General features: G+C 36.2%; 1 pseudogene; it reads left to right on the forward strand.

Moving 5' to 3' along the window:
* The first annotated feature begins 6,759 nt into the window (after positions 1-6,759).
* Positions 6,760-8,266, forward strand: LOC128196638 (ethylene-responsive transcription factor ERF113-like; annotated as a pseudogene).
* The last annotated feature ends 19,465 nt before the right edge of the window (positions 8,267-27,731 follow it).

The raw sequence follows: 27,731 nt of genomic DNA on the forward strand, positions 1-27,731 counted from the left end.
TAAATCACTCCTGATTTTGTGAATGTAGTGTGTAACATCCCAAAAATACAGTCTAAAACTATATAATAAAATACTCACATTGAATAATATTACAGATCAGTCTTACATTAAAAGAGAAGTACGCTTGTGGCCGAACGGCCTTACAAAAAGAACTAGAAACTTAAACTGTACAAGATAAGCAATTCTGACCGAACGATTTACAAAAGCCAACACCGGACGGTCATACAAAAGAAAAGGGAAAATGTGATCGAACGATCACCTTACTATCAAACTATACTACTGACCGAACAGTTCTACTGTTCGGTCTTAACTTCTACCTCGACTAAGTTTTCTTCTTCCAGCGCTTCTTCCAGCAGCTCGTCTCCTTCTGCTCACATCCACATGGATGATCATTGCAACAGAAAGACAACCGAACGTACAAAACATACAAGACAGAAAGACATAGGGTAAGCTTATGTAATTTAATTCATGTATCAACATATATTTCACATAATTCAACCAAACAAGATAATTCATTAACTCACTCATGCAAAGCCTAATACTAGACTGACTGTCCAGACTGTATGAATTCTGTGTAGCTACGACGTTCGTGCACACGGGTGATGTAGTAACTGGGATACCCCCAACAGCTGTCACCCAAGGTTAGTCCTATCTGTCCAAATTAACCATAAGGACTAGGACCTCCTGTCGTTCCCACACATGACTTACCCTCCTCTACGTGAGAACGAGTAATCACGGAACATCAGGATGAACCGCCAGCTTAGCATGCCCACATTCATACTTTACCAAATTTCAATATCCATTCATGAGATATTCCTCCTCGAAATACTCGTTCATAATCATGCTCATTTTATATACATCATATTCCATCATCTTCCATTTTCAACTTCAATTTTAACTAAGATCACTTAAGATACCAAATACCAAACGTACAACTTCAACCCTTAACGAGACCGAACACTTGGACTAAGACCGAGAGGTTTCCAGTTCCAGAACAGATCAAAACTGAGAGAGAATTACCATCGGGATTTGGGAAGAGACCGAGTCCAATAATATTTCTCAAGATTTAAAAGGATCGAACGTTATTTACAAAGTGAGTCAATTTGATGAACTGACCCATGAGCATTTAGACTGAACACCTTAAAGCCTAGACCAAGTATTAAGACTCTAGGCCGAAACCAATGGAAACAGACACTATACGACATTCAAATAATAGTACTTAAAGGAATCATATGAAGAAACCGAGTGCCAGTCGAAGACCGAACAAGTAGAGAGTGAACACCATTGAGTTTGGACGAACGCTATTTTCATCAAGGTAGATTATAGAAAAGAGAATGAGCGCTTGGTATAAGACCTAACACTAAATAGTACGAGCGCTTGGTGAAAGACCTATGAGTAAATAGTACAATCGCTTGGTGAAAGACCTAGCCCTAACTCGTACGAGCGCTTGGTAAATATAAGATATTATTTAATTAATTTCCAAGAATGAACGAACGTACTACTACATATAGACATATTTAAATTTATATCAAATTTTCAAGGAAAGAATATCCTTGGCGGAACGTCTGTACACAAATTGTACTAGACGAAGACGCTCATCCTCAACATAAATTCCTTCCAAATGAAAGAATCTAGTTTTAAACGAGTCTCCGAGAAACCCGAACGGTCAAAGACCATTCAGTAACGAACATACATTATCATAGGGAATTTCATACTTAGAAATACTTATCTTCAAAATTTCATACATCCATATCATAGTCAATTTCCATACTTCATACAATCAAAACATAGCAACAATCATATCTCATATTAATTCAACAATCAACGAACATACGTACAATCCAACCAAACAAACAAATCAAATTAAATAAGCTTTCCTTACCTCTGAGCGTGACCGAACGTTCATAGAGGCAGAATACAGTTCACACCACAACAAGACGTTTACCCTCAACGCTCAACAACTTTCCAAACTAAACCAAGTAAAATCAAAACAGTATCAGAACCTATTATTTTATAAGAACGATCAACACATGAAACCAGTACTTGCTTTACATGTAAAAGAAAACTGCACGGCTGAGTGAAGAGAAGAACTTACCAGCTCATAACTCGAAACCGATCGGTTCAAAGTGCAGCTCTTGACACCAGAGGAGTACAAATGGTCCTGAGTGATGATCGGAGTAAGAAACGGTGAGGATTTCTTAGAGAGAAGATGAAGGAGATGTAGATATTGGAGATTTTCAGAATCTGGGTAAGAAGGGTGCATGCAGAGAGAGTGGCGTGAATTTCTGAAAATCAAAGTTTTCCTTCCAACGTCAAAAAGAACGTCCACTCAGCTGCTAACACCTGCCTTCCACCATCTGAGTGTCGAACCCCTCGCTTGACACATGGAATCCACTTAGACGGCACGTGCGTGGATTTGAGTGGTTCTGACATTCTCCCTAACTACAAAAATTTTCATCCTCGAAAATTAAGGCTTACCAGAAAATAGACGAGGATACAAGTCTCTCATAGCATCTTCCACTTCCCAAGTAGAGTCGCCCGTCTTCTTGTCCCAGACAACTTTAACTAATTTGATGGATTTTCCCTTGAAGTACTTAATTCGGCTCCCAGCAAGGCTAACTGGTTGCATCTCCACCGATCGGTCTTCACGAATATGAACGTCCTCTAACTCTAGTACATGAGAAGGATCAGCGATATACTTTCAGAGTTGAGATACATGGAAAATTGGGTGAAGGTTGGATAGTCGAGGAGGTAAAGCTATCTCGTACGCTACTGATTCGATGCGCCTCAAAATCTGATACGGACCAATGAATTTGGGAGACAGCTTCTTAGGACGAACGACTCTGCCTACTCCAGTAGTTGGATTCAGTCTGAGAAAGACATGCTCTCCTGCAGGGAACTCCAAAGGCCTTCTTCTCTTGTCAGCATATGACTTTTGTCTGCTTCGAGATGCTTTCAATTGTTCTTGAATCACCTTTACCTTCTCGGTCGTCTGTTGGATAAGTTCAGGTCCAGTCAACACTTTTTCTCCTTCCTTGAACCAATAGAGAGGAGTTCTGCATTTCCTCCCATATAGAGCTTCAAAAGGAGTCATTCCAATGCTGGACTAGAAACTGTTGTTGTAGGTGAATTCAACCAACGACAATACTTCATCCCATACGCCCAGGTGATCTAAAACACACGTTCTAAGCAAGTCCTCCAACGTCTGGATGGTCCTCTCAGATTGACCGTCCGTCTGAGGGTGATACCCTGAGCTCATTTGCAACTTGCTACCTAACTCACTTTACAAGGACTGCCAAAATCGAGAAGTAAACCTTGTGTCTCGGTCAGAGATGATGCTGGATGGAACTTCGTGCAAATGAATGATCTCGTTTATGTAGAGTTTAGCCAAATTTGCCATAGACATCTTTAGGTTCACAACTAAGAAGTGTGCACTCTTAGTCAGCCGATCCACTATCACCCAAATGGAGTCGTGATTCTTGACCGTACGGGGTAAGTGAGTCACGAAGTCCATGGAAATGCTGTCCCACTTCCACTCAGGAATCTCCAGTTGCTGAAGTAGACCGCCCGGTCTTTGATGCTTTGCCTTTGCTCGTTGACAAGTTAAACAAGATGCCACAAACCGAGCGACATCACTCTTCATACCTGACCACCAAAAAGACTTTCCTGAGATCTTGATACATCTTAGTCAGCTTTGTCCGTCCCGATCAGGCTCAAGATCTTTTGCAGATCTTCATCAATTGATTGCTTCTCTCTGATCCGATCAAAGACATCACTGGATACTCTAAGGTTACAACATCTTATATCGCTCGGTTCCAGCTCGAACTGTAACCTTAAATCTCTAAAACTCTCAACCAGACGGAGCTCTTTGACCATCATTGCCAAGACATGAACTACTTTTCTACTCAACGCGTCCGTGACTACGTTAGCCTTCCCTGGGTGATAACGTAGTTGAAAATCATAATCCTTCAGAAATTCAAGCCAACGTCTCTGCCTTATATTCCACTCCTTATGATCAAAGAGGTACTTGAGACTCTTATGATCACTGAAAACTTGGAAGGTAGCCCGATACAAGTAATGCCTTCATATCTTCAATGCAAAGACCATAGATGTCAACTCCAGGTCATGCGTAGGATAATTCTTCTCATGAATCTTCAACTGCCGAGAAGCGTACGCGACCGCTCTTCTCTCTTGCATAAGCACACAGCCCAAACCTTGATGAGAAGCATCACAGTAGACTTCGGACGATTTAGCCGCGTCAAGGATAACCAAGACTGGGGCGCTCGTCAACTTCTGCTTCAGTTCTTTGAAAGTAGATTCACACTGATCGGTCCACGCGAACGGGTGATATTTTCTGGTCAGCTGTGTCAACGACGCTACTATCTTAGAAAATCCTTCAATGAACCGCCTATAGTAGCCCTCCAGTCCAACAAAGCTTCTAACTTCAATGACCGAACGTGGACTCTCCCATTCCAATACCGCTCACACTTTAGCCGGATCCACAGAGATGGCGTGCTAAAATAATAAAAATAATAATAAAAAATATACAACATATCTTACCATTCATAAAAGGTGGCAAGAGGGGCAGTGGAGAGTAAGATGTGGTGGCGGTGTTTTGCTTTAAGCTTCGTTGCTTTTCACGATACTCATAATTTTGAAACCAACAATAAACGCTATACTCTCCAATTTCCCCATAAACTTTAAGTCTCGTTGCAATCTCGTGCACTTGCTCTCTATTTGGATTTCGTATCCCAAATGCAAAAAGGGCCTCTAGTAGAGCAACTTGTTCTTTAGTAGGACTCCATCGTTTATATCCTAGCTTGTCTTGAACTTTTAAATTTCTTAAATTTTTGTTCATTTTTTTAAGAGGAAAAAGTGAAGGAATATTATGTTTGTGTCAAAGAGGGCTGATACAGTTAGTTTTCTTTTAACTCAATTTTGTCCATAAGTCCAGTCTACATGTATTCTCCGGTCCTTACAAAGGATCTTACTAGATCTAAGTCCAACAAGTTTATATTCATGATTTGTTTAAGTTAAATTAATTTTTAGGGTTTGTAGCATTGTTCTACCCATACCTTCAAACGAAGGGAAATTAACAACGGTTTTCCAGCTTATATACCCCATTATTAGTTTATTAGTATAAAAAAAAGGGTGAAGAGTGGTGAAATAACAAAACAAATAAACAAGTATAAGAACAACAAGGAACCTAGCTACCTTTTCTGTCTGTTGGTTTCATATTTCAAATAATGGTTTTTTCGCTTCAGGTAAACGCACATTTTCACATCAGAAGTGTCAGTAAAAGAGTCGTATATATGTTTATCACACTACAAAAAAGAAGGGCATTACCGAAGGTTAGGAGTCCTCGGAAACAGCCCGAAACCATCGGTAAAAGGTAATTACAGACGGATTATCGACGGCCAAAGAGCCCTCGATAAATCCCTTGTCGCTAACATCTACCGAGGGCTTCCGCCCTTCGGTAATTACCGAGGGCCAAAATCCTTCGGTAATTACCGAAGGGCATTCCTAAATTTATCGTACCCATGCTTTCATCCATTAGGGCCCTTCTGCACCATCCAAAGCACATCCAGCTATGGTTCCATCAATCAAGAGCTGTTTTACATCATAATCATCCAAAAGCTGACTATTGCCCGTATTTACAAGAAAAGCTTCTATGGAAACATTATATACATTATATATTTGTAAGAAAACTCAAACAATAAATAACTAACAGAAACAAAGAAAAATATATAGTAGCATATGAACAAGTAAATACCAGGCTTCACATGTTGAAGACATTCGACATTAATAATCTGCATTGTTTCATTTGTTAAAGCACAATGGAGTGATAAGGTCACTTGCAGCAAGTAAATCATTAAGAGTATCCATTCTTCGTGCTGCAGGAGGGAACTTTGCTTTTCCTTTTCCCTGTGAGTGCAAGGTTGACGACAAAATTATCAATTAGTAAAAACCTAATTATAGTAAATAAACATTTAGAAGTTGAAATACAGAACAATCAAGAATTCGTTAGTTCTGGATAGCAGTACCTAATTATAGTAAATAAAAAATACCGTGTACACTATTCCAGTAACAGAAATGCTTGTTTGCACGGACTGAACAACAAATCCATACATGCTATTCTAATTCTATCAAAAACTGAATTCATTATGAACTACCATTGTCCAGGAATGCGCCAATGAATGGTCAAAGAGCATTTGTGACTTTTCCATACAAATGAGTTCAAACCAAACAGATGTTTTGTTCTAGTATTTCCACCTTTTTGTCTGGTTTCTTGTAAGTTGAATTTCAATAGTGTTAACGCACACGCTAATCATAAAATCCAAACTGTTACACACCAGTTACAGTGCCACAAAAACAAAAAATGCTTCAGAATCATGAAACAAATGCTACAATATCAATTAAGAATAAAGTCTCACAAACAACAAGTGGATCACAAAATTAAAGCATTGATACATCGATTTCTATTTTAATTTCAACTAAAGAAGGGATCTTCACTCAATGAAGGAAAGATTAAAAATACGTATTGCTTGAGTATCAAAATAGAACACGCTCATTTTGAAGGCCAAGCTGTGAGTGGCCAAAGACCTAGCCGATGCGGAGATTCCGACGATGCCGAGAACAAGGCCGCGGCAGCGGCGCATCCCACGGCAAAGAGGCTGGACGGAGCCAAGCCAGCCGGAGGCGGAGAGCGCGTGGCGGGATAGGAGGTGCATGCGGCAAAGGAGGCCAGGGAAGAGCGCCATGACGGTGTTTGCGATCTCCTCGGCGCGCGTGGTGTCGATATGGACGACGCGAAGGCGAGGTTAGCGGCAAGGGCGGAGTCGACGTGCGATCAGCGGAGCCGAGGCAGAGGATGAGGTGGTAGGAACGGAGGCAGCGCTGGGCGGCGCGCAGGAGGTAGGCGAGGGAGTGCAAGAGGACTGCAGCAGCAGACTCGATCTTGCCTTTGGAGAGGCAGCTGAGGGGAACATGCTCGACGTCGGCGACGCCAGCGAGGGATTGGAGCTCGAGAGAACAGTCATCGATGCAGTTTAGGGTGACGACGAGGGGCAGAGATGCAGGATTGTTACGGGGAGTATTAAAGGTCGACTGCTGCTTACTGTTTGGGAGGAGAAGTTTTAACGAAGACAAAATTTGGAAGAATGGGAGAGGGAAATCCCAAATTCTAATTTCGTAAAGTAGAACCTTATACCGACGAGTATATTCCTTCGATAAAATCACTACACCAATACCGAAGGTTAAAGTCCTTCGGTAATCACTGCACCAATACCGACAGTCAAAAGCCTTCGATAAATCAACTTTACCGAAGGCCCAAAGACCGTCGAAAATACACCTTCGGTAATTAACCACTTTTTTGTAGTGTCATATTCTGTGTTTTTAAGGTTACAAGCATAATTATTATCATGTTTGTCACCATATAAATATATATATATATATATATATATATATATATAACTATTTCCATTATAAAACTCGATTTTTAAGTTTTTTTATTAGATATGATATACTTATATAATAATTTATACAACATTACTTTTCTGTTTATTTTGATTGTGGGGACAAGAAGTTAGGTATTTTCAGTGAGCAATATTTTCCATTGGTACTTTAATTTCTTAGGGTGGCTATAGTTGATGACAAATTGGACCAAACCAAAACTGTGTGCCTAACCAAAGCGTTGTTGTGATTGATATTGTTGTTGCTGCTTTGTGCAATAATTGAAAGGGAGAAAAAGACACTATCGTGGAGTTCGACAGAGACCATGGGGGAAATGGGCTGCCGAAATCCGTGACCCTAAAAAGGCTGCTAGAGTGTGGCTTGGCACTTTTGACACGGCAGAGGCTGCAGCTGCTGCTTATGATGCTGCTGCTTTGAAGTTTAAAGGATCCAAAGCAAAGCTCAATTTCCCAGAACACGTTCTTCTTGCTTCAATATACCACCTTCACCTTCTACTCAAAACATAAACATTAACACCAATAACAGTTATGCTTCTTTTTCTTCACCTCTTACACCAACACCTTCACCACCAGTTTATCAGCCACAACCCTTGTTATCACCATCACAGGAAGAAGCGTTTCCAAATCTAATGCAGTACGCACAGCTTCTTTGGAGTAGGGATGATGATGATCTACAATGTGTTGCTTCAGGCCTTCACCATCATCATAATCCCACCGAGTCTTTCCATGGTTCTAGTTCTTCAACTATGTTCTCTTTCTCGTCCACTTCTGTTGTGACCGAGTCTGATCAATAGATTGGAGGTGACGCCGGTGACTCCAAGGAGAGAGAGTATTATGGTTCTTGCTTTTCTAGAGGGTGTGATTTTCACGGCAAGAATTGAACACAATGTTAAGTGTAAGTACTATGCTGTGTGGATTAAAAGAAAACTTAAAGGAAAGAAAGAACAAAACGAAAGATTGAGAAGATGAAACACTTATACGGATGCGAAGAACGAAAGACACAGTTAGAGAGAGACGCTCCTCACAGAATTTGGACACTCTCGAAAGACACTCAAGGAGAGTAAACTCACGCTGCACTATGAGACTCAAGTGTCGCTCAACTCGGAGGAATGCTCTATTTATAGCCAAACATTTTCACTATAGCAACAGTTCCGGTTGTTGCTACCGATTGTGTCACAGTGTCGGTTATAAAAATAATAATAATAATAATAATGATATTGGTATACGTGAGGAGTATGAGAAATTATTGGATAAATTTCTTGTGTATGGTATTTTGATTTGTGAAAGGGCTATGTTTGTTATATTTTTTAGAAAAAAAATGCTCTAGTATTTGTATGTAGAGTAATTAGTGTAAATTCAATTGACTAGGTAACCCATAAAGGTAGTTAACAGTAATATATAGTACATCTGATATACATAACTCATAGTATGACTTATGTGAATAATTATTTGAAGAATCAAAATATATTACCATAATCATTCTGTAGTAACACTTAACTATTAAAAGTTATAATTGACTTGAAACTAAAAAAAAAATTAGTATATATATATATATAAATACACACTCACACACACACACACACACATATATATATATATATATATATATATATATATATATATATATATATCGTACTATCATATATTTTTCTTGAAGTATGGAATTTTCGAGGTCGAAATTTTTTTTATTGTTGGGGAGAATGTAAGACCCATGAAAAAATATTTACCTTAATAGTAACAATTTTATTACTAGCAGTAATAAATTTCTTTGTGAATGAAAAATATAATAAATTTATGTAAAAAATTAAATGTGGAAAGCTAAATAAGAAATTTTGGTAGCTTAATTGGTAGAAAATTGTAGTGATTTCAAGAACATGGGTTCAAATTCTTTTCTACCATTTTGTTTTAAAAAAATTAATTAAAAAAAATTAAAAAAATTAAAAAAAAATAAAATTAAATATTGATAGTGGATAAAACACTTCAGATTTTAAAGCATTATTGAGGAATCCATTATGTAAGTGGTGATTAAGATATTAATATAATAAAATAATATTAAAATAATAAATAATATTAAAAAATTGATGAATAGTAAAACTTTTGGACTATAAATAGCCATGAGAGGGGAGGCTATTTTGCATAAAGAAAGGAAGAATCAAGTAAGAAACCTTGAGAAATAGAGAAGAAAGAGTTAGGAAGAAATTTTTAGTTGCAAGAAGAGTAGAGGTTCTTGAGAGTTTTCGGTGAAAACAAATTCGGAGCAAGAGAAGTCTGGAATAGAGGTAGGGGAGCTAACCTTTCTAAGGTTTTATATTATGATTTAGTATTGTTTTATTACTATTCATGTCTTGAAATTCTATGTGAATACTGTTAATGCTTACTATATATCTATCTATATTGAATTTCGGTGTTAATATTATATGCTGTTGTTTTGAATCTGTAAATAAGAAATTTGTTAAAAAGTAGTTGAGGAACACTTTGGCTAAGGAAAGACTTGGTACTTAAGTTGTCCATTGTGACACACCTCTCTTTCCTGGAAGTCTACTCGATATGTTTTTAACTTAAATCTTGTTGTACAGATTGAGTACTGTTAAATTATTATGCAATATATCTCGTTGTAATGAAAATGTCTGATGGATTCATGCTATTGTGGTAGATACGGAATTATGAATTATAATTGTGATGGTAGGATAGAGGAATCTTAAAAACCGGAGTTGGTACATCCCTGATCATAGAGCAGCCCTGGTCCAATTTAGTAAGTTGTGACTAGTCATATGTACTCACGTTTATGGTGAGTTTGATTCGTCAAACATTTAATTCTTCTCATGTGACCATTTATGGTGATATTTTAGTATTGTTAATTTATTTTGTGATATATTCAGTTTGTATGATTTCTGTGATGATTGTAATTTATTATATTGGATTTGAATTTATGCATCTAAACATGATATGAGTATTATGGGGAGATTTCGTAATGGTATAATATGAGTTGAGGAATGTGAGCATGGTATGAGTCTCATGGAGAGATTCTGTAATGCCATGGTATGTGTGTATATGTTGATGTTGAGGGTCCTGAAGTTGGAGGTTATCCTAATACTCTAATAATCATCCAGAAAGGATGAACTATCTGGTGAGAGGGGCAGGAGGTCCTGGTCTATGTGCCAGTTTTGGACATAGTGTTGAGGACTAAGAAGGCATCACAAGTGCGTAACCTCCCGTTGACCGCTCATCAACATATCATCGGGATAAGTGTCTATTGGGTATTGTGGAATGGGTGTCCATTGAGTATTGTGGAACGAGTGTCCATTGAGTATTGTGGAACAGGTGTCTATTAAGTATTGTGGGATGAGTGTCGATTAATAATTGTGGTATTGTGGGATGAGTATCTATGATGCGATTGTTGTATGATGGTATGAGTGTGTCTCACATAATTATTATATGAGGTTTGTTGAGTGCATCAAAGTAAATATGCCTGTTTTATAAATGATTGGTTGCATGTTAGCTCACCCTACTTATTTGTGTTTGTGTTTGGGTACGTGCGATGATCGTATAATTCGTTATACAGGAGCAGATGAAGGAATGTCGTCTGACTCATTGCCAATGAAGAGAAAGGTAGAAGAATAAAGTAGTTGAAATCTGAGTTTAAAACATGTATAGACATATATCAACTATGAATTTTCAAGTGTGAGATTATGGGATGTTACACAACACAGTTAAATTAATAAATAAATATTATATTTCATGAAATCAAATATTTAATAGCATAAAATATATTTAATTAATATGTCCCAAACATAATGTTTTTATGCTTAATATATATATATATATATATATATATATATATATATATATATATATATATATATATATATATAACGATGTCTTGATAGAAAAAGTTTTCTATTACATAATGATAAACTTTTATTACAATTACAGAATTAGGTAAAGAAGATAATAAAGTTTTTAACACATATTTCTTCATTAGTATAAGTAATAATTATTTTAAAAAACGTTAGATCTATTAAGAATATAAAAAACTATAAAATAATAATAATAATGTAACTTCAGACTATTATTATATTGGATTCAAATATTTCTTTTTTTGTATGATAAGGTATGTTATGTGTTTTCATATCTAGAGTTTAGTTTAATTGAGCCTATTACATATGTTATGTGTAAAGCTAGATTATCCTTAAAAGCATTTTAATCACAGCATAATCTATTAAATATAGTTTTGACCTGAACTAGACTATTTTAAAATTTATAAAATACTAAATTGTTACCTTAATTACATTACACTCTTTCGATAAAATTTTGTCTTAAAACACTATAATAATCCATAAGGGATGTTACTTATTTATAGTTTTAATTCACATTATATTTTAATATCTTGCTCACACACCTTAAATATCACTACTTCTTTTTAGAATATCATGTAATTTTCTTTATAATGTTGTTAAAACAAATTCTTTTATTTTATTAATTTTATTAATACTCAAGTTGCAATATTAAAAAGGAATACATAAGATGCATGAAGTAGTTAGACAATAAGTATGAAAATAATTCAACATTGTTTATTGATCAAGATTATTTCTAAAAATTGTGTAGGAATACAATTTCTTCTATGAATTTTTCACTCAAAAGTTCTTAGAAATTACAACTTTTTTTACACTCTTGCGTGCATGTATTCATCACGTTATTTGCAAGACCATAAGCGCTTGGTAAGAAAGTAAAGTTAATGGTTAAAATGATAAGAAATAGGAAAGATAATTATAAAAGGTATGGAAAAAAGTAATTAATAAAATGAAATCTAAATAAAAACGTAAAACCAGTAGTAAAGAAAAGCTTTTTTAGCGCGCTATATACACCTCGGTTTTATTGAAACCGAAGCGTATAAAAGCGCGGTGACATTTCCATAAATATTGAGTGTTTATATGCCTCGGTTATATATGAACTGATGCCTATAGATGTTACTGTCTCTGGTAGAAGGCCAACCGAAGCATAAAATTCGCGTCACTTCATCAGCCCCAACTACAAAATCAGGTTTTTTTTTCTGACAACGAGATACTACCTTAGTTTTGCTCTGAACCGAGGCATAATAGCCTGCCAGACTTGACATCTCCACAGCTCCCAAATCCAATCGATATTGCCCTGCCTACCCGAAGAAGTAGGGCCTTTATGCTTCGGTATGTCTATAACCCGAGGCATATAATATGAACTTTAAATGGTTTAGGCACCGGTTAATCAGACCGAGTCAGTATCTTGATATTTTCTTATTCTTCTTCTTGCGCAAGCGTCTTCCTCTCCCATCTTCCATTTCCCTTTTCCTTTTCTTTTTTCTCTCTCTTCTCTATGCTCCAACCTTAACGCCCGCCGCAGACACATTACAACAACCACCACTAGGATGCTCGATCTTAGAATCAACCGAGACCCCTTCGCCTTCCTCCTTGTTCACCGAAACCCTACCAGACTCCATCACCGACGTCGTCCTCACTTATCACGAGAACCTCGGGCCACCGCCGGGAGCCCCCACTGCCCTCCAAAGCGGTGGCCTCGCTCCTTGTGCTGCTTGCTCCAAGCCCTGCCACGCCACCACTGGGAGCCACCAACACCTCGTCGTGTTCGACGGCTGCGAGCGCAACTTCCACCTTGCCTACGAGTGCATCGCCTCTAGAGTGAAGAGCAAGCGGTGGCCATTGGGAGTGAAGCTACTTCTCGATAACATCTCCTAGGCTTCTAATCCAGATCCTCATCCCCAATTTTAGTGTTGTATGGTGAACAATCTCAAATCTACATTGCTTCAGTTGTTATCCCCTTTCTCTCCTTTTTTTTGGTTTTGATTTTTCTTTTTATTTTGAGCAATCCGGTTAGGATTATAGTTTGGTGGTTTGCGTTTTGGCAGATTAAGCCGCCATCATATCCCCCACCACCATCGAACAACTATGGGAAAACCAACCCCTTCTAATAACAGTTGAAAAACTGTTATTTTTATACTTAAAATGGATATAAAAAAAATCTTTATGGCTTAGAAACTAGCTTGGAATCATGCTTTTGCTTATGTTTTTGAAAATAAGAGAGTTGGACAGGTTTTATGCTTGATTTCCTTGTTTTTGCAAATTTTGAGATGAATTTGATGAAAGAAGTGAAGTAGGAAAGAGATGGAATCAAAAAAGGACATAAAAAGTGCACAAGAAGAGAAGAACCAAGTGCCGCTCAGCGGAAATTACCGCTGAGCGGTGTTCTTCAAGACTCGTTGACACCGCTGAGGGGGAAAACTGCAGTTGAGGGGTGGAATAGGGGACACGCACTTACCGTTGAGCGGCATTCTGATGGGGTTGGGCTCACTTTTCTGTAATTTTTAGAATACTATATAAGGTTTTACTTAACCTAGGTCAGTCATCTTTGGCTGGGACGAAGCAGAAACACACTCTTTCACCCTTTGGAGAAGGATTTTGGATGCTAAGGCTCCTTTCTCAACTTTCTAGGGTTCTATCTTTCACTCTTTCATTGTATTTCATCTAGTTTCACCATGAATATGGTGAACTAAACATTTATTGTTGTTGGGGAATCAATGTAATCCTTTTGAAACTCTCATGTGTGGAATTTGTTCTTCAAAATCTTCTTTAAGATACATGCTTTCTTTCATTAATTGTTAGGGTTTTTCCTCTTTGCTCAAAGCATGCATTGTTTAACTCTTTCGATGTCATGATCATTAATTTTGCCGATATGGACACATACGGGGAAATCTAGATATGGGGAATCTCTACCAATAGTAGTATAAACCTAGACATAGGAGTATGATGGTTGGTTGCCTTTAAGCTTCTGTTCACTATAATGCATGATTAATTGTTAGGGAGACAAGACATTGTAAACTAGTGATTATGATTAGGCTTTCTTCACGGAGACATCGGGTTTAAGGTAATTTAGAAAGTAGCATTAAGAATTAATGAAGAAAGATGAATTCCTGAATACATGAGAGTAGATAGGATGAAATTGATAAACCCCAACAACATAATCATCCATATATTTCAATTCACGTGTTTTGGTTCTTCTTACCATTGATCAATCCATGCATTCATATTTACTTTTGAGTATTTGCATTTAAATCTTAATCAATCGATTTTACAAGTCTTATCTAATCAACAAACCACACAACTGTCTAGGTCGTGAGTCCTTTGGAAGAACGATACTTGGTCTTACCAGGTTTATTACTTGATACGATTCAGTTATACTTGCCGAGGGTTTAACAAGTTTTTTGCGCCGCTGCCGAGGACTCGTGGTTTAACTAGTCTATTTGTGTGATTTTTGATTAACTTTGACTTGATTTGTATAATTTTGATTTATCTTTTTATTTTTATTTTTGTATCTTTAAGTTTATCTTTTTGGTTTTTGTTTTTATCTTTTTGTATTTCTAATTCTATCTGTTTTATCTTTCTATCTTCTATCTTTTTATTCTATATCTTTTTGTGCTAACAATTGTTTCTAGGAACTTGTCTTCTTGTGTATGCAGGAAACAATTCGCACTAGAAGCCAGAAAAATTCAGAACCTCTTTCTTGAAGGCTTGGACGATAGTAGACGGAGGAGAAGAATTCGTACATCCAGAGAACTTTTCCCTCCTCCAGAAACACTTTTACAACCTTCACCACAAAGGTCTAACCAAAGCGCTGAAAATATGGCAGAGGAGAATAATGGTAGACGAACTCTTGCAGATTACACCACTGTGGTTGGCCCTCAACATTTTAACAGTATAGCAAGGCTGAGGGTTAATGCTGCAAACATGGAGGTGAAACCAGCATTGATACAACTGGTAAAGAGTAATCAATTCAATGGGATATCACATGAAAGTCCATATGAGCATCTCACTACCTTTAATGAAATTATTAACACTGGAAAGATTAATGGGGTGCCGGATGAAGCAATCAAGCTTAGCTTGTTTCCTTTCTGCTAAGTTATGGTTAAACTCTTTTCTAGAAGGAAGCTTTACAGAGTGGGAAGCTGTGGTTGCGAAGTTTTTAAACAAATACTTCCCACAATCTAAAGTCAATAAAGGGAAGCAAGAGATATCTTCTTTCAGACAAGGCATGGAGGAGACATTAGGTCAAGCATGGGATCGTTATAAAAGTTTGTTGAGAAAAACTCCCACGCATGGCTTTGATGAAGCAGTAGTAGTCTTACTTTTCCTTGGAGGTCTTGGTTCACAGGCCAAATTGATGCTAGATGCCTCAACAGGAGGTAATATTAAATGGAAGACTCCAGAGGAAACAACCGAGTTGATAGAGAATATGGCTACTAATGACAATGAGTTACATAGTGAAAGAGGAACTCCTATTCAACAGAAAGGGGTTCTACAATTGCAATCAAATGATGCCTCTCTTGCTCAGAATAATATTATAACTCAACAGTTAGAGAATCTAACAAAGACACTTGCTCAATTGCCAAAGGAACTAAAGACTGTTGCACAAGTTCAACAACTAATGTGTGAACTATGTGGTGGTGACCATATCAATGGTCAATGCGCTTTTACAGTGGATGCCCTAGAAGATGTAAATTTCATGGCTAATCAATTTCCATACCGCCAAGGTAATTTAAACCAAGGGTGGAAACCTCACCCAAGCATGGGTCAAGGTCAAGGATAATCTGGACAAGCTGGGCAATCAGGACAATTTAATAGGCCACAACAACAACCAACACTATTACAACAAGTGTCTACACTCAATGAAAGACATACAAAGTTGGACGAAACTCTTCAACAATTTATGCAGGTCACTATTTCCACTCAAAAGAGCACTGAAGCGGCTACTAGAAACTTGGAGATACAAGTTAGCCAAATATCTAAGAAGCTGGAAGATATGCCTGATAAGAGTTTTAGGGCTAATACTGAAGTTAACCCTAAGGAAGAGTGTAAAGTTTTAGTGAGTGTGAATGTTGAAAAAAGTTGAGTTAGAGAGAAGAGAAGAAAAAGAAGAGAGAGTAGAGAGAAAAGGAGACGATGAGAGAAAAGAGAAAGAAGAGAGAAAAGACAAAAAAATTAAAAAAATTGAAAATATTCTTCCTTTTCCAACAGATTATGAGAAAGAGAGAAAAGAGGGGCTTTGTAAAGATATCTTCAATCAAATGGATGTTGACCTACTTGTGAATGAAGCATGGCAACAATTTTCAGCTCAGGTAAATCATAAGAATCAAATCTCCAAAAGAAAAAGATATATAGAGGAGGAGTTAATGAGTGAAAAGCTGCTAAGAGTTCATTTCCTCCAAAACTAAAAGATCCATGAAGTTTTACCATTCCATGCGTCATAGGGAAGGAAAAGATAAGGAAAGCTCTACTTGATTTAGGGTCAAGTGTCAATTTGATGCCTTTATCTATACTTAAGCGAATTAGGGATCTTGAAGTCAAGCCAATAGAGATGACTTTGCTAATAGCGGATGGATCTTCAAAGAAGCCTTATGGTATAGTGGAAGATGTTATGGTTTGTGTAGGAAAAATACAGTTCTTGGTGGACTTTGTGGTGATGGAAATGGAGGATGAAAGGTTCCTTTGATTCTTGGAAGACCATTTATGAAAACGGCCAAGGTCATCATTGATGTAGATGAAGGAATGATAGTGCTTCAAGACCAAGAAGAAAGGGTAATCATTGATGTCTTCAAAGAAGAGCAGCAGGTGAAAAAGGAAGAAACTAGTGATAAAGCTACATATCAAGATGTACCCATGACTAGTTTTAAAGATGTAATACCAGACTTCCCAGGTAAAAATTGTTTCTTGTCACAGGTTAGGGAAGAAGAAAAAGATGGCAAAGGAAGGACGATTCATGATGACTTGATGCAAGCACAACCCAAACTTGGTACACATGTGAGATTCAAAAACAGGTTGTGGGTTGTGAAAGACTATAAAAAGGATGGAGTGATAGAAATTGAATCTCCACATTCAAGAAGAATCAAGGAGGTAAACAGGAAGCAGCTGATGAGTTGGTGTGATGACATAAAGATGAACACCAACATTGAAGATGAAATTTGAACTTTATTGGGTCAAGCTAATGACGTTAAAAGAGCGCTTTCTGGGAGGCACCCTAGTGGTTTCAGAACATTAATTCTTATTTTATTGTTGATTTTGGTGATGTAATTTTATATACTTTGGACATTATTTTTATGTTGAAATTTTTGGGTATAACATCTATTGATGGATGCTAGGTGGTTAAGTATCTACTGAAGGATACTAGGTTTATTAAACAGGTTTGTTACACATACTAATGGGTGTTGGTAAGAAAGATTTGCACCTACTGATGGGTGTTGGTGGATTTTGGGTTAGGTTCGTGACGTTAAACAAGCGCTACCTGGGAGGCAACCCAGTTGATTCATTTTACCTTTGTTATTTGTTTTGCTTCTGCTTTAGTTGCATGATAGGGATTGAATGTTTGAGTGAAGTGAGAAATTAATTGCATGGAGTAAGTGAGGGGCATGAGTATAAGGCACCTAGGGCAAGCTAGGAAGAAGGAAAACAACTCACGCAAGTGCCGTGTTTACCCCTTGGCAAGTGTAACTGAATCGTATCAAGTAATAATCCTGGTAAGACCAAGTATCGTTTCCCAAGAGACTCACGTTTCCCAAGAGACTTACGGCCTAGACAGTTATGTGATTTATTGATTAATTAAAACTTGAGAACAAATTGTTGTAAGTTTCAAATACAAAAGACTGAAATGTAGCTTTATAACTAGTCTCTGTCTGCTGTTCCTCTTTAAAGACATCAATAACCTCATTTTTTCCTCGGTCTTGGAACACCACTCACTACAAGAAAAATTCCAATTACATACAGCCAAAATCCGTATATAATGTCAAAAATCCGTATATAACATGATATTACATACGGATTATATACGGTCAAAAATCTGTATATAAAAAAGGTGTAGCTAAATTATATACGGATATATTCGTATATAATTTACATACGAAAAAATCCGTATATAATTTACATACGAAAAAATCCGTATATAATTTACATACGAAAAGATCCGTATATAATTACATAAAAAAAATCTATATGTAATTATATACGGAAAAATCTATATGTAATTTTTTATTTTACAAAAAAAAATTGATTTCTCGTATGCACTCAATAATTAAAAGTTCTATATAGTTGATAAATATCAAATACAGTTGCCAAATTTTCAAATAGTAAGAATTATCTTTTATAAATAGAATTCAAAGAAACAAATACAACTCTTTTTCTTTAACAAACTCTTAAACAATTACATTAATAAATCTATTATAATGTGTTACCTATTCAACAACCACAATTTTAATATATACTCATAATAAACAAACTTATTAATCTAAATCTAAGTTGGCACTATGTCAAAACCATTTACAATGATAAATATCATACTAGACAGTAGTAGATTTATTTAGTTCAGCTAAGACTACAAAAGTATCACTTGCTTCTCTTTTTGCTTCTAGAGACTCCATGTACTATGAATATCTTGTCATGCTCATCTTTAGGTTTGTTTGCTTCATGAAAGAAGGAACCTTGATATTCTTCAGAAAAGACATTGCTCTTCATTCTGCTAAGCTGGTTGTATGTTGCTCATCCTCCAACCTTATAGTGCATAATACCAACCAACATGTTTTAATCACAAAAATATTTAAGGTAACGATTTGCATCCATCATAATATAATGATGACAGTTCATTATGAACTTACAAGATAACTAACAAGCCTAAAACCAATCCAATATCATTTATGAATAATGATTATAGACGTGATCTCAAATTCCATTGACAAATAATGATTATAAACTAAAATTATTGCCTTTATAGTTCAACTTACCTTGGTATGTTGTAGAAGGAGGAAAATAGAAAGAGAAAGGAGGATATGATGATTCAGATGCAGAAAAGAATTACTGAAAGAAGTGCTTCTAAGAAGACTGAAATTGAAACCAAGACTTCCTTGACTTCTGCAAAAAAACCAATAGATGATATAGATGAGATATAAACTTCTCCAAAGCCTCGGTGAGTCGATTCAGTGGTATAAGTTCTGAAAAGTTCTTTTAGTGAGTCTATCTCACCGTGTAAATATAACCACCACTAATAGGAGGCAACAAAGATGTCGAGGCTGATACATCAAACTGCCAATCTAGAAACAAAAAGTCATACAATTTGTAAGTTTTTTTAGTGAACGTAATAAAGTAAAATTTGAACATTTACTACTAATATATAAGAAAACGATTTGAAATATTATAGTATGATAATTATGTAGGTCTACATAGACAATCAACTATACGAACTTTCTTCACCATAATCAAAATCAAAACAACTTTGACTAAGTCCAAAGCTTTTGTCATAACTAAAATATTTTCTAATATTGCATCTTCACATTATTTATATTTTTAGAGCTAACAAATAAAGTAATAACATTTGATCAATAATTAATCAATTATTTAATCACATTAGTTTCTAATTTAGTATTCAAACATTAAAATTAATTTCTTTGGCAAATAGTATAATATGTATAACTTACTGGGTTAAAAATCAAACCAGTAACATAAATCAAATTAATAAATTAATTACAATATAAATGTTTAGATAATATTAATTGCAAAGCTGAGAAAAGCTGATATATAAAAAAGTATTAAGTGGAGGGTAAAATATTGGTACATATAAAATGTTGGAATGTAAAATACTACCAAAAAGAAATTTACTTAACTATTTGATGCATTCAAATTCTCCACCAGCTCTGCAATCTCAAACCGCTTCATCATTGTAGCATGAAGCACCCACATTAATAGACAAATTATAAATACTATATAGTTAGAACAGTTAACAGAAAAATGATAAAGCCTTTTTTCTTTTTAATTGATTCTTATTCTTATAGAAATGATTGAATTGAAACACAACAAGTAAATTTCTTTATAAACACACTAAGTAATCTAAATAGGTTAAATGGTTAAATAGTAGAAACCAAGCCGCCTCTAAAAATATAATAGAAGAAATCAAGGATATCTTTACTCATGCCATTCATCATAAATCTAAGCATAGAATAGATATATTATCTTCCACCTGGATACCGACATGACTGCAGAGATAAAAATCAAATCATGTTGGATGACAGAACAAACTATAATGTTTAAAAAACTAGCCCCTGCATCATAATTAACATTCATTAAAAATACATACCTATAAAATATAATCCTTAAAGGCTTTTGTTCTGTTACTTTTTCTAAAGGAAATACACAAATCTCTGCAAAAAAAAGGACACAGAAAATATTTGGATACAGGGGAAATTGAAACTTCATTGTCAAAATTCCATCATTCCAAAAGAAAAAAAAACAACATTGAGAATTAGAAAAGAGGATGTCAAATCCTAGTATTACCGCTATAATTATCCTCTTAAAGAAGCAAAAACTGTAACAATTCGTTTTGCTATCACATTCAAACATGCAACACCGCTATAATTATCCTCTTCATCCACAAATGGATCCTCTAATGCCTTTCATTATTTGTGATCAAACCCTGTATTAACATGACAAAAAGAAACCTCTATTACAAAGAAAAATGAAAAAGATTGATCAACGGCGAGAAGACATTTCCCAGGTATAGGTGCAAATCCATTCATCGTGTACTTAATCTAATGGCATTAAGAAATAATCTCAATATAAGAGTCCGATAATAGCTGAATGGTTCACCTTAGCAAGATGATTATGGGCATGGTCAAAGATGATCGCTTTGAGCACGGTAGTGTTTGAGATATTGGGTTTGGACCTACTTGGGACATCCTTTTACGAGGGAAACAAATTGTGTTCCAATTGCTCTAGAACTCTCTCCAAGTTATAACCCCCATTGACACATGCCAAAAATAATGTTGGGCAAAGATATTATACAGGATTCATGACAACCATAGGCACTGGAAATATTTAACAAAGCACTGGAAATATCTTGACCACAGTCCTGCCCATCAGCATCTTAACACATATGACACCTCATGCACACGCATCACAAAGAATCAAACTGAGTAATTAACGGATCCCCATCAACAGCAAACTACACAATCCATTGCAGGCCAAAGCATATAATTTTTATTATAACAAAAAATTAATACACTCATTAATTACAAACGCATTGCATCATAAACATTAGAAAAGCATTCAATTTCTCTATACAGGCAAATAACCAAAGGCGGTTATATCACCACGATGGATCTAAATCTGGTAGAAGAAGAAAAACCCATAACAACATATTATTAAGCAAATGAAGCAAAAGAACACAGTACAAACAATTTTTTCTGCATCTAAGAAACTTCAAAAGGCAAAGGAACTCGCTCACCTTTGGTTCCTTCACTAAGGGCCTTCATAATCAAATGGTATATGTCTCAGTCCTACATACCACTGACAATCTTCTTAAACCGCCAAACACTAGCCTCAATCGATGCTTCCTAACACTCCAACCACGGCTTGCGAGACCAACCACAAATGTGTCAAATAAAACAAAAAACGAAAAAGATTAGGGTTCGCGATTAACGATTTCATCGATTACTAAGCATTAGGATTAGGGTTTACTTACCGGATGAAGATACTCCTTCAGCGTCCAACTACGACAGCCGACGAACAAGGAGATTGCTTGGTGAACGCCGGAACACGACGGACACTTCGACAGAGAGAGAGGACACAGAAGCAGAGCACGACAGACAGGGACTGTGAAGAGGGTTGGAGAGAGGGACAGGGAGAGCGAAGACGGCTCGAGAGAGGGACGGCGAGAGCTCCAGGGTTCGAGAGAGAAAGGACTCGAGGGTTCGAGGAGAGACATAGCTCGAGGTTTTCAGAGAGAGTAGCTCGACGGTTCGAGAGGGATAGCAAATAGTGAATGATAGGTTTCAGCTTCTAATTAATAAAAAATACATTTTTTTAAAATTGTTTTTGAAATCCGTATATAATATACTTCATTCTACTTACATACGGTTAATGGAAATTACATGGGTTATATCCTTATGAAATTTTCCCGCCGTCACACGCCAATTTTATGTATGGAATTTATATACGGAAAATCCGTATATAATATCTGTATATAATTTTTTTTAGAATCCGTATATAATATCCGTATAAAATATTTAATTTATATATAGATTTATATCCGTATATAATAGTCTGTATATAATTTCAATATTTCTTGTAGTGACTATTCCTTCATCTACATCAATGATGACTTTAGCCGTTTTCATATACGGCCTTCCAAGAATAATAGGAACCCTTTCATCCTTCATCTCCATCAGCACAAAGTCCACCAAGAATTTTAGTTCTCCAACACAAACCATAACATCCTCTGTTATACCATACGGATTCTTTGAAGAGCAATCCGCCATTAACATATTCATCTTTATAGGCTTGACTTTAAGATCACCCATTTGTTCAAGTAAAGAATAAGGCATTAAATTAACGCTTGACCCTAAATCAAGTAGGGCTTTATTTACCTTTTTCTTTTCTAAGAGACATGGAATGGTGAAACTTCCTGGATCTTTCTCTTTTGGAGGGAGTAGCTTCTTCTTGACTGCTTTGTAATTATTTGTCTCCTCTTCTCTATGTATTTTCTTTGTGGAGACTTGTTCTATGGGTTTTGTATAATTTGCAATTTGTTGCAATATCTCCTTCAAAGGTAAATCACCTTCCAATTGTTTGAATATTTCAGTAAAATGCCCAAATTGTCTCTCTTTCTCTAATCTCTCATAATCTGTTGGAAAAGGAAGAATATCTTCAATTTTTATCTCTTCTCTCTCTTCTTTTTCTTTTCTCTCTACTCTCTTTTCTTTTTCCTCTACTCTCTTTTCTTTCTCTAACTCAACTCTTTCAGCATCTACACTCACTAAAACTTTACACTCTTCTTTAGGGTTAACCTCAGTATTAGCCCCCAAACTTTGATCAGGCCTTTCTTCCAACTTCTTAGTTAACTGTCCGATTTGCATCTCCATACGTCTAAGGGTTGCTTAAGTGTTGTTATGATTGGAGATGGTTACCTGCATAAACTGGTTAAGAGTTTCTTCCAACTTTGTATATTTTTCAGCGAGTGTAGACATCTGTTGCCATAATGATGGTTGTTGTTGTGGCCTATTAAATTGTCCTGATTGCCCAGCTTGTCCAGATTGTCCCTGACCTTGACCCATGCTTGGGTGAGGTTTCCACCCTTGGTTGAAATTACCTTGGCGGTATGGAAATTGATTGTTCATGAAATTTACATCTTCTAGGGCCTTCACTGGAAAAGCACATTGATCATTAATATGGTCACCACCACATAGTTCACACATCTGTTGTTGAACTTGAGCAACGGTTTTTAATTCCTTTGGCAATTGAGCAAATGTCTTTGTTAGATTCTCCAACTGTTGAGTTATAATCTTATTTTGAGCAAGCAAGGCATCATTTGACTGCAATTGTAGAACCCCTTTCGGTTGAATAGAGGCTGCTCTTTCACTATGCATTTCATTGTCATTAACAGCCATGTTCTCTATCAATTCTGTTGCTTCCTCTAGAGTTTTACATTTAATGTTACCTCCAGTTGAGGCATCTAGCATCAACTTGGTTTGTGAACCAAGACCTCCAAGGAAAAGTAGAACTACTGCTGCTTCATCAAAACCGTGCATGGCGGTCTTTCTCAATAAGCTTTTGTACTGCTGCTACATCCTCCATGCCTTGTCTCAAAGAAGAGATCTCTTGCTTCCCTTTGTTGGCTTTAGATTGTGGGAAGTATTTGTTCAAAAACTTTGCAACCACAGCTTCCCATTCTGTAAAACTATCTTCTGGAAAAGAATTTAACCACAGCTTAGCATTGCTTCCCAATTAGAAAGGAAACAAACTAAGCTTGATTGTTTCATCTGGCACTCCATTTATCTTCACGGTGTTATAGATTTCATTGAAGGTGGTGAGATGTTCATACGGGCTTTCATGTGATAGCCCATTAAACTGATTACTTTTTACCAATTGTATCAATGCTGGTTTCCCCTCCATGTTTGTAGCATTGACCCTCGACTTTTTTTGCTATTAAAATGTTGAGGGCCAACCAAAGTGGTGTAATCTGCAAGAGTCCGTCTACCATTATTTTCCTTTGTCATATTTTCAGTGCTATGGTAAGACCTTTGTGGCGAAGGTTGTAAGAGTGTCTCAGGAGAAGAGAATAATTCTCGTGAAGTTCTGATTCTCCTCCTCCTTCTACTTTCGTCCGACCTTCAAGAAGAGGTTCATAAATCTTTTTGCTTCTAGTCCGAATATTACCCTACATACACAAGGAAACAAGATCCTATAAAAATTTTGTTATCACAAAAAGATAGAAAAGAGAAGAAATAATCGAAAGATATAATTGAAAAGATAAGAAGATAGGAAATAAAAACCTAAAACTAAACACAGAAAATAAAATAAAATGAAAACATAAAAACATAAAAATAAAAACAGAAAAATAAAAACAAAAAAAATAAAAACAGAATTCACAACAAGTCAAAAATAATCAAAAATCACATAAATAGACTAGTTAAACCACGAGTCCCCGACAACGGCACCAAAAACTTGATGAACAAATTTTCAATCCCCGACAACAGCGCCAAAAACTTGTTTACCCCTCGGCAAGTGTAACCGAATCGTATCAAGTAATAATCCTGGTAAGACCAAGTATCGTTTCCCAAGAGACTCACGGCCTGGACAGTTATGTGATTTATTGATTAATTAAAACTTGAGAACAAATTGTTGAAAGTTTCAAATGCAAAAGACTGAAAAGTAAATATGTATGCATATGATGATCAATGGGCAAGAAGAAACAAAACACATGAATTGAAATATATGGATGAATATGTTGTTGGGGTTTATCAATTTCATCCTTTTCCACTCTCTTGTATTTAGGAATTCACCAATCTTTTCATTAATATTAATGCCACTTTCTAAATTACTTTAAACCCGATGTCTCGGCGAAGAAAGCCTAATCATAATCACTAGTTTACAATGTCTTGTCACCCTAGCAATTAATCATGCATTATAGTGAACAGAAGCTTAAAGGCAACCAACTATCATACTCCTATGTCTAGGTTGGTAATATACTAATGGGAGAGATTCCCCAAATCTAGATTTCCCCGTATGTGTCCATATTGACAAAACCAATAATCATGACATCGAATGAGTTAAACAATGCATGCTTTGAGCAAAGAGGAAAAACCCTAACTATTAATGAAAGAAAGCATGTATCATATAAATGATCTTGAAGAACAAATTCCATACAAGAGAGTTTCTAAAGATTTACATTGATTCCCCACCAACAAAATAAGTTTAGTTCACCATATTCGTGGTGAAGCTAGATGAAATACAATGGAAAAGTGAAGGATAAAACCCTAGAAAGTTGAGAAAGGAGCCTTAGCATCCAAAATCCTCCTCCAAGGGGTGAAAGAGTACGTTTTTTCTTCGTCCCAGCCAAAGATATAAACCCTAGAACATCCTAAAGCTTATATAATATTCTAAAAAATACAGAAAAGTAGGCCCAAGCCCAGAAAAGTGCTGCTCAACGGTAGTAACGCGTGACCACTTCTTCCCCTCAACGACTTTTCTCCCCTCAGCGGTGCCAACGGGTCTTTGAAAGTGTCGCTTAGCGATAATTGGCGTTGAGCAGTAGTTGCGTTTGCTCCTCTTTTGCACTTTTTGTGTCCTTTTCTGGTTCCATCTCTATCCCTTTTCACTTCTTTCATTAATTTCATACAAAAACCTGCAAAAACAAGGAAATCAAGCATAAAACTTGTCCAACTATGTTATTTCCAATAATTCAACAAAATCATGAGTTCAAGCTAATTTCTAAGTCATAAAGGTTGTAATTGAAGTCAATTTTAAGTATAAAAATAACAATTTTTCAACTGTTATCATGTCGCTCAACGGAAATTTCCACTGAGCGATATCACTGCAGACTTGGGTTGGACTATTTGCCCTTAGCGGGATTAGGCCCATTTAGGTGTTTTTATACCCTAGGGTGCGGTTTTGGTTCTATTTTCAGATCTCACTCTTCTCACACACTCTCAAGCACTTTTCTAAGTGTTATCTCTACTTTTCCTCTTCCCCCTTTACAAAATCTCTCTTCCACTCACTTTCTCACTAGGTTTCCATCTAAGTTTGGGGTTTGGTGAGAGCACTGAAATTGGGGGCTGATTTCTTCAAATCGCTAGAGTATTCATCATTCATTTAACATCTCCACCCAAGTAAGTCAAGCAATTTTCATTCTAGGGTTCTTGAAAGCATGAACATGGTTGTTTAAGCATGATTTTTTAGGGATTTTGATTTTTATGCATAATTTGATGAATAAATTGTTGTTGGAACTGATTAAACAACCATGCTCTGTTTGCCCTCAGCGGTGGTTTGGCATGGTTTTGGTATGATGTTTATGGTTTACTAATGGTTAACAACATGTCTTGTGGTTTTGTGATTTGTGTTTGATGTAGGGATGACCTCCTCTTCAAGCAAAATATTCAAGACTACAGCTTCCAAGAAAAAGGATAAGGAACCAGAACACACCCATTCTAGCAGGTTCCTTTCTTGCAAGCATGAGAAGGATTTTAAGATTGTCCAAGATAGGAGGCTCCTGATGGAAAGGAAAGCTGGAATGATTTCTAACTTTGCTCCACAGTTTGGTGAGCAATTGATGAGCAGAAATTGTTAGCAAAAATCAAAGATGAAGTTTTGATGATGAATAGATTTGCACAAGTCAAGATACATAAAGACAAATTGAAGATCTCTGTATTTTATAAAGCTTTTATAATAATCAAAGTTGATGTAATAGTGCTCAAATATGTATTAGGGTTGATTCTTGTAATTTATATTTGATTTATTTACTATTGAGAATCATCCACAAGCTATTTTAATCGATTAAAACCAGTTTTAATCGATTAAAACGAGGCTGGCTCTGAAAACCCAAGTGCCCCTGTAATAATCGATTAGTTAATCGATTATTCCTGAGAATAATCGATTAACACTAGCCGTTGGGGGTTTCAGATTTGAAAAACTAGCCGTTGTACTCATTGTAATCAATTAATACTTGTGTTAATCGATTAAATGCGTTAGATGGCCCGTTTTCGAAGAATGGAAGGGTATTAGGCTGAGTCTATAAAATAGCTCACTCTTTATCTCAAAAACAACTCTTCCCTTGTGATAAAGATATCTGAACTCTTTGAGAACTCTGTGAGATTGTTGAAGCTAAGGAACCTCTTGTCTGCAAAGTCCTGAAGTGCTACTGCGGTGACAGAGGAATAGCCTATTCATCCTTGGTGTATCC

This window comes from Vigna angularis, chromosome 5 (genome assembly GCF_016808095.1).
Source record: "Vigna angularis cultivar LongXiaoDou No.4 chromosome 5, ASM1680809v1, whole genome shotgun sequence".
In the NCBI taxonomy this organism is placed as follows: domain Eukaryota; kingdom Viridiplantae; phylum Streptophyta; class Magnoliopsida; order Fabales; family Fabaceae; genus Vigna; species Vigna angularis.